This window comes from Empidonax traillii, unplaced genomic scaffold (genome assembly GCF_003031625.1).
Source record: "Empidonax traillii isolate 1590-97213 ecotype Southwest subspecies unplaced genomic scaffold, ASM303162v1 scaffold221:size740363, whole genome shotgun sequence".
In the NCBI taxonomy this organism is placed as follows: domain Eukaryota; kingdom Metazoa; phylum Chordata; class Aves; order Passeriformes; family Tyrannidae; genus Empidonax; species Empidonax traillii.
Genome location: NW_020955414.1, coordinates 294,992 through 301,242, shown reverse-complemented (window position 1 = coordinate 301,242; position 6,251 = coordinate 294,992).

The window sequence follows — 6,251 nt, the reverse complement described above, 5'->3', positions numbered from 1 at the left end:
CCTTGTTCATATAGGATCCCTTTGTGCTTGGTTGCATGTAAAGAATTTGCAACCTTTAAAAAGGCTGGGAGTAATTTTCAGCCTCTCTAGACAGAAGTTTATATGATAAGCCTTTAATTTTATTTTCTGCTGGCACATCTGGTGATGGCCCTGGTATCTGGGTTTTTACTGTAGATAGAATAATATTACCTTACATTTTATAAGGTGCTTTGGGAAGCCCTCAACATAGGAAAACAGCTGAACATAGCAACAGTGCCCTTATACTGGGCCCAGTATCCCAGGCAAGCAGTTTCCTTGTCTGCCTATTTCGACAATCAAAAATATTGAGGAAACATAATCCTGAGCCTGTTTGTTTGGACCACTGTTCACCTCTGGAGCTCTATACATTATGTTTTCATATCATACACTTTTTCTTAATTTGAGTGAACTTCAAATTTTGGCAAAGGAAAATGAAGTTTTAGATACAATCCATCACAAGGTTGGGATGAGGAACTTTCCAAATCTGACTGGACTTCTCTAAATTTTAGTAAAAACATCTTTTCACATTTTCGTTTCAAAAACTGAAACAAGGTTGTTTGGATATCCACCTCACAAGCCTCAAAGGGTTTTTGAGACTGAAAATACTTTCCTACTCTTCAGTCCCCTTACCCTCTTGCACATCGCTTGGAGGCTTAGACCATCAGAGGTGTTGGGGTGTCTCTGGTTATTAACAGGGATCAAGCTGGATAGGAGTAACCCTGGGGATTTGGAGGTACCAGGTTCACAATGCTCCCGAGGCTCATGGCAGTAACTTGATCTCAATTATAAGTGTTCCCTGTGTGTACAGTTCAGCAAGGGTGTGGGTACATTCAGTACACAATTCAAGAGTTACATGTATGGGTAGCTGCATAGATATGAAGGTAAACAGGGTTTTAGAACATCCAAGATATTGCTGTTATCCCTTCAGAATAGGAAAACAAATTAGCACTTGATCTTGTTGTCATTACACAGGTAAGAAATTAATTAAATCAGTGTGACTAATCCTGTGTGTAAAGACTGGAAACCAGGTTTGGGACTTAATCTCTTCAGAGAAAATACCAATTTAACAGGAGTAAAATGATCCTGGGATCAGGTTACAAGGACTGGTGTTCAAAGCATGTGGAAGAAGAAATCATAATTAATTTTCAGTTTGGAGGGATATTTTCATGTTTAGGTAATTCTATTATACATGTGAAGCAATTGTGTCCTTGACTCTGCTGCTGTAAAATAATGATAGTTTTTACTAGAAAATTAAGATTGTCTGAATGCAAGGGCTCTTTCAGAACAGCGCAATAATTTTGAAGCATGAAATAAAGAACATGGTTCTTTGTGAAAATGTGATCACAGGGAGGGGATGCTGTGTCCTTTTTCAGGAGTCGCATTTAAAGAGTAAGATTAGAAGTGCATTATCTTGATGCGGGATTACAGAAAGCCCACTTGCACAGCTGGTGCAACTGGCAATGAGAGGGAGACAATCTGCCTGCTCTTCAGCTTCTAAGCATCAATAATGCTGCAGTGTTTTTAACATACGGCAGGATAACACTGGTGAAAGGTCTTATTGAATCTTAAAATAATTTTTATATATGTGCATGTGTGTCTGTATGTGCTTGTGTCTGTGTGTTTATTATATTTTGCTATTTCCAGTTTCTTAAATATTACACAGAGCTGCTTAATTCAGTTCAACTCTTTTTAATTTCCTTTGACTCTTATTTTTGACTGTCTTTATTTCAGTGTGGTTTCCAGGAAGGGAGGGAAGAGGGAGCTGAATAAACATCCGTAGTTAGGTCTCATTTTCAGAGAAGTTCAGTACTTTTCCGCAGGCCAAGTAGAAGAGGAAGGACTATCTACGGGTAGCCTGGGACTTCTAACAAAGGAGTTTATAGACCTTGTCTTTACAATTATTGTGTTTGCAGGTACCTACTCAAATAGAAGCTGTGTGTGCAATTGAGCATTTTCAGGCTCAAAGCTTCAAAGGTCAGGTGATATCTGACCTAAATCCTTATCCTTGTTAGACACGCCACCCACCCCTAAATATATACATAGAAAATACAAACATTCAGAAACTAAGGAATCTGGTTTTGTAGAAATGTGCACAGTGTTGAAACCTATATCTTTTGGATTGGTGAATTTGGAATACTTTTTGATATTTTTTCAGTGTTGCTACACTTTGTAAAAGTGGAGGTCTCCTGTAATGCTGCAATGTCTACATGCAGTATCACAAATGCTACACCAAGGCCTAGTGTAGAAGGTAACTAGTAAACCATCACTGACAAAATAAGAACTGGCAAGACAATTCAGATGGTCAACTGTTTCTCCTTTTGTCATAGAAAAAGTTTCCTCTTTTGTTGCCTCTTGCCCCATCAGCAAGGTGTGTGTCAGTTTCTTCTCCCAGGTAACAAGGCGCCAGGTGAGAGGAAAGGGCTTCAAATTGCAGCAGGGGAAGTTTAGTTTGGATATTAGGAAAATTTCTTCACTGAAAGGGTTATCAATCATAAGAACAGCCTGCCCAGGGAAGCGGCTGAGTCACCATCCCTGCAGGTATCTAGAAGATGTGTAGAGGTGGCACCTAGGGACATGGTTTAGGGGTGGACTTGGCAGTGCTGCTTTAACAGTTGGACTCAGCGGTCTTAAGGGTCTTTTCCAACCTAAATGATTCTGTGATTCTATAATTATTTTTTATTCTATTCAACCAAATGATAATAACCTGAAAACACAATTAGTAATGGTACCAGCATGTTAGAGCTGGTAGCCTGTCACCTCTCAACTTCTTTACTGTCTGTTTGGGTTGCCCACAGACAGGCTCCCAGGATGTTTATAACCAATAAAGGGAGTTAAAAGAGATCAGAAGGTATAGTCATAATCACTTATTACTTGGTGCCAACTGGGAGCATAATAAAAGCTGCAAAGAAGGAGGCCCCTGATTCCTTATTGCATTCAGAAATCAAGCTGAAAGTCATACTCTAATAAGAGCTAATATCTCTGCTGAGCTCCAAGCCTAAGTTGTGCTTGCAGTTTTACTGAAACAGAGTGGTTCAAATAATTACCTAATGAGTCAGGCCTCCAAGGAACAGCATTTGACATCTTGGCAGACAACACATAGCTTTAATAGCATCAACATTTCATAATCTGAAATTTAAAATGCTAACTGATCATTTAAAATCTGTTGATCCATCCGGATAAGATACATATTTTTTTATGAATGATTTTTATTTTGATCTTTATTTTTCCTTGATATATCTCTGGCTGCAGCTAACAGGGGCTATCACTCAGTTGCTCTGTTTTTTGGTTGTTTGGTGTTTTTTTTCTGGAATGCTCCAACTGATTCACCTCTTATCATCCATCTTCTTTTCTCTTGAAAATGCAACTTGTATTTGTTTAATTGTTGGCCCACAATAAGTTTCCTTATTACCCATCAATCACTATCATCAAACAATGTCAAAAAGAATAAAAGCCAGACAAAGGGACTAGATCTTTAACGCCACTTGGTATGTCTGAGTCTCGTTATAAATAAATACACAAGAGGGAAATATATTTTGTAAAAAGCCAGGAAAATTACAGCACTGTACAGATCCTGTTATACATATCTGGCAGAAATCTCTTCTCTAACTCCAGGGCTTTCCTATGAAGGAGAGAGATTGAATTTGCTTTTCTGTGTTCTATCTCTTTGCTTCCCTAAATTAGATATTTTTCATTGCTTTTTCTTCCCTAGAAGAATTGCCATCTGGCCCAAACTTCCTTGATTTTTTCCACTTAACTTGACAAACAAAATCATTATAATTTCTCCTTTGGATGTGGAGCAAAGTCATTTGCCACAAGTAGTTTTTGATAGAAGAAACACCCGAGTCCTTTGTTCTCATTTTTTAGTGGACTATCATAGAAAACATAGCTCATTTCAGTGTAATGTATGAAAGGTGAATTTTGAGCTTTTCAGCTCACCCAAGACATGGTGAAGACCTAGTTGCGCTGTCCAAATAGGCCAGGTCAGGGAATAAAAGTCATCTATAAAAATCAGGACAGATTTTAAAGCAAGGACGTGTTCAGCAAAACCTGTTGTGTGATTGTTGCAGCACCCAGTGCTACAGCTGAAGGCTGGGGTCAAAGCCTCACGTCCATGCTCCAGGAGGCCTGATTTGAGGCTGCTGGATGTGGAAGAGTCTGTTCCCAGCTCCAAAGGGAACAGAAGGCACCAGAGGGACCTGGGTCTGCCCAGCAGTACCAAACTCTCACCCATTCTCTCCACGGACAGTGTCCCCAGCTCAGCTGCAGCATGCTCTCGAGTGCATGGATGCACCCAAAGGATGTGAGGGAGGAGCAGGTCAGGCTTGGATTCATGTGGGCTACAACTTAGGCGGACAAGGCTGTGACTTATAGCTGCTACCCTGGCAAATCTTGAACTATTTAGGGCATTATGGCCAATGAGATCTATTTGAAAGCTATCTAATGAACAAATCCTTAGTCACAGGGAGAAAACTGGTTGTCACATGGCTCACAGAAACACTAAACAGAAGTGTCCATGCTCTGGCTCCAAAATCACATGCCCTGATGAAGGGAATGATTCCTCTCCGCATGGTACCACTTACCTCTGATACCCACCAGCAGATGCCCATGACAAGCTGGCTACCAAAAAATACTACAAGAAATGATCGGGAATGACTGAGTGAGAAGTTGTATAATCCTAAATGCCAAGTAAAAGCATCCTTACACCTGAGCACAGCCTCAAATCTAACATGCCATCAGAATGCAGGGTGTCATTCAAGGAGTAACAAAGCACTGGCTACTTGTACTTGAAAAGTATTTTCACAGTCAGAATCTTATTAGTCTGCTTATGTAAACTAATAAGATGGCAGAGGTATTATTTGAATAAAATAAATTGCATAGGTATGTAAACTTCCAGTTTAATCCATCAATCAGGGCATAAGGAGCAAATGGAAGATGCTCGTAACTGATTCCTCTTTCAGTGACTTCTGAGTCCTTCTGGCAACAACTGCTGCTCATGAAAAGGCAGGTTTTGGCCTTCTGTCTGATGATTTGGGCTCACAATGGGCCTGAGGAGTGGTTGACTTCTTGTAGGTATTTTACTCACTGCAATTACTTCTCAAGTGTTTTATCCACTCTGATAAGAAAATGTTTGACAGACCTGCCACTTTTTAAACACTTTTCATTCTCCGTAGGCTAATCACAAACTTGAGTCTGACGTGACACCTCTAAGTTCTAGTCACTCACTTCTTGCCAGTGGGCAGGCTATGGAAATGCTGACATCTGATGGCTTGGAAGTATCACATTTTAGCAAAAATTATTTGAGCAGCTAAAAACTACCTCCCAATAAGTGTGAATGGTGAGGACATGACCCAGAGCTTAGCACTGTAAAAAGGCATCTAGAAACTCAGCAGAATACATTTTAATTCCAAGATGTCCAACTTTATCTGTTAAGAGCTAAATTTTAGAAAAAAAGACACCGTGGTATAAATGCTTTTTATCTAGAAATACTGTATTTGGGATCCAGAAGGGATTTATATTTTTCCCACAGACTTTTGTGCTTGTTTGTGTCTGGATGCAGCAGCTTTACCTCTCTGTTTCTGCAGGTGCTGCTGGGGGAGGTAAGGCTAGGCTGGCAGTGGTGCTAAATTACAGTGTCCATGTCATGCTCACCTGCTTCAACTGTGCCTGCAGCAAGAGGTGTGCTGTCATCCACTCCCTGCCGTGGTCACTGATATCCCTGCTGCTGATATAAATGAGGATGGAGAAAGGTGTTCCTGTTTTAGCTTTAACTTCAACGGACTAAAGAAATCACTTAAATTCTTGTAGCCTTGGGCATAAGAGTTTAACTAGGGCATATTGAGGCAACAGCAATACCATAGTGAGAATCCTATTTTGTCATTTAAATATGGAAAAAATATCTTCCCCTGTGTAAGAAAATCTCTCCAGCTGCTTTTTGTACTTAGCGAAACTATTTAGAAGGTTAAATACCAAACTCTAACCCAATATGAATTTGATAATCACTGTATTAAATGATTCATTGTTTCTAAATGGTGTATGTTAACAGTTTTTAGAAAGAAGATTCCAAATCTGAGTTTGGAATTACCTATTTCTCAGTGCTGTTCAGCTATTCAGAGCCTCGAGCTCAGCTTGCGAGCTGGTCATAGTTTTGACTTTGAGTGTTTTGTGCTGTGTCTTTGCATAAAAAAAAGTTGTCACAGTTCTCTCCTACCTGGATGTACTTGTCAATCTTTGCA